The sequence below is a fragment of the Chinchilla lanigera genome, unplaced genomic scaffold, assembly GCF_000276665.1.
Source record: "Chinchilla lanigera isolate Chin_1 unplaced genomic scaffold, ChiLan1.0 scaffold00013, whole genome shotgun sequence".
NCBI classification, from domain to species: domain Eukaryota; kingdom Metazoa; phylum Chordata; class Mammalia; order Rodentia; family Chinchillidae; genus Chinchilla; species Chinchilla lanigera.
Window position 1 is genome coordinate 9,628,472 of NW_004955414.1, and position 2,310 is coordinate 9,630,781.

The following is a 2,310-nucleotide window of genomic DNA, read 5'->3' on the forward strand; positions in this document are numbered from 1 at the left end:
TGAGTTCAAGGCCAGCCTGAACTGCATAGGGAGACCCTGTCTCACAAAACAAAAACAAAACATCAACAACAAAAAAGAAGCATAAAGAGATTTATTAGGCAAAAATTTAAAAAAGTGCATGCTGAGAAAAAGAGTATGGCCTTCAAAAGGGAGACAGGCACCTTGTGAACTGTGGCAGGGTATATTTGTGGTGCTTTGGAGTGGAAATCTGGAACATGTTAATCTATGGAAAGAGGAGGTTCAATTTATAGATAAAAGATAGTGGGTGATGGGCCATTCATAGGTGATAAAGCCATCACAGCTGATAGAGCAGTGCAAACAAAGCCAACTGTATTCAGATGTCTCATGGGTATCTCAAGGTTTCTAAGTAATAAAACCTAAATTTGTAAGTCTTCTTTCAAACTTTTCTTTCCATGAAATTTTTTTCCGTCTCAGTAAACAGTACTACTTTCTAATCAGCCACTAACGTCAGAAAACTGGAAGTCATCTTTCCTTCCTCCCTGTCACATGCCACATCATTCCCCTCAGCAAGTCCTTGAGTCCTGTCAGAAGCCATCTCTCAGCCTCCATATATTCTGCCATCATCTTAGTACAAATTGCCATTATCTTCTGCTTTTGCTGTTGTATTAGCCTTCTAACTGCATGACTTGGTCTCCACTCTCCCCTCCAGATTGATCTTATGACATCTGTCCTTGCTGAAAATATTCCTGATACACTGGCCTTTTCTCAGGTTCTTGAATACCCTGGTATGTCAAGCTCTACAAATCCCATTCATTCTATTTGGAATGTTTTTGTTCTCTTTCATGGCTTGATCAGTCTCAACTTTCAGGCTTCAATTTAAATATCAAAACTTGGCATGGAGGCGCCTATAATCCCAGCACTCTAGGAATCTGTGAAGGGTTGAGAGTTTGAGCCCACCCTGGGCAATTTATGGAGATCCTATCTCGAAAAACAAAACAAAACAAAACAAAACAAAACGGCTAGGGATGTGAAGGACCGGGTTCAACGCCCAGAACTGGGGGAAAAATTAAAGACACACAAGGCAGGCAAAGACAGACAAGAAGAGGCCTGTAAACTATGCTAAGTGGTTTGGATTTAAACCTATGGGAAAATAGAAGCAGTTGAAATGTGGGAGTTGAAACAGGAAGTGACTTGGTCAAGTTCACACTTTGTCAGCCTGGCAGCTGTGGAGACCAGATTGAAGCTTGCAAGATTGTACGCAGAAGCAGCCACGGGAGGCTGCTGTCACAGTTATGCATAAGTCATAGGGTCCAACTAAAGTAACCACTGCAGAGAAGGAAATGGATTTGAGACACAGATGTGAGGGATGAGAGGGAGTCTAGAAAACCTTCAAGTTTCTGGTTTCCGGAAACCACTGTCAAGCATTTTCTCTCTGGGCTATCAAAGCAGTTTGGAAAAACCACTCTTCACAGCACGTTCAGCTCTGTATGGCCGCTTTCTAAGGCCAAAGTGGAGCCTTCCCTCACTGTTTATTTCTGGTTCTAAAAGCTCACCCCGCCGGGCGTGGTGCACGCCTCCAATCCCAGCATTCGGGAGGCCTGTAACGGCTTCGTTACAAGTCTCCCAGCCTACTGCTCCCCGAGAACCCCGCCGCAGCTCCTCACCTGCGGCAAAGGCCCAGCGGCCGCTCCCGGGAACGCTCAAGTAACGTAGGTCAGCTGGGCGCAGAGGATCACCAAATACATTCAATCGAATCTCCCGCGCCCGCTTCCGCCGGAAGTGACGCATTGACCGTGGTTCCTCACAGCCAATCAGAGAAGGCGCCGCAGAGATAAGCCGCGAAACTCAGCGTGTCCGGCAGCGATCATTTTCTTCCAACTAGGGGGAGAGAGAGTTTGAGGGACGTTCTTCCCCGACTAGTGGGGCAATAGTACAGTGTGTGAAGTTGGTTCTGGGCTTCTCCGAGGCAGCCTGACTTACCGACGGCGGGAAGGCGTGGCAGCGGGTAGCCACGCCCCTCGGGCTGGGGTAGGGCTGAGTGACGCAGGCCGTGGGAGCAGGGAAGCAGAAGAGGGCGCTGTTCCAGGGGGCCAGCGCCGCCCAGGGCCGGCGGGGATGCGCGCGGTGGCGGGGCTGGGTCTAGTGAGTTACCCGGGAAAGCGGAGAGGGGGCGTAACCCGCGAGCAGGCCCGGGAAGGGGCGACCTGGAAGGGTGGCTTGTGCGGGCCCGTGGAGGTAGGTCGGCTTAATGGGGCGAGGTGCGAGGAGCGCAGTCTGCGGAGCCGCGCCCCACCTCCTGCCGCCTGGGCGACGGGATGCAGATCCCCGCGTCTGCGCCGCCGCCGTATC

At 50.6% G+C, this 2,310-nt stretch overlaps 1 protein-coding gene across 1 annotated transcript in view; it reads right to left on the bottom strand.

Annotated features, from left to right (window-relative positions):
- Ddias (DNA damage-induced apoptosis suppressor) overlaps positions 1-2,310 on the bottom strand; it is a 29,604-nt gene that overhangs the window by 21,134 nt on the left and 6,160 nt on the right. The window contains exon 2 of the mRNA XM_013512024.1: positions 1,626-1,839. The gene's annotated coding sequence lies outside the window, so the exon portion shown is untranslated. The remainder of the gene's footprint in view (positions 1-1,625; positions 1,840-2,310) is intronic.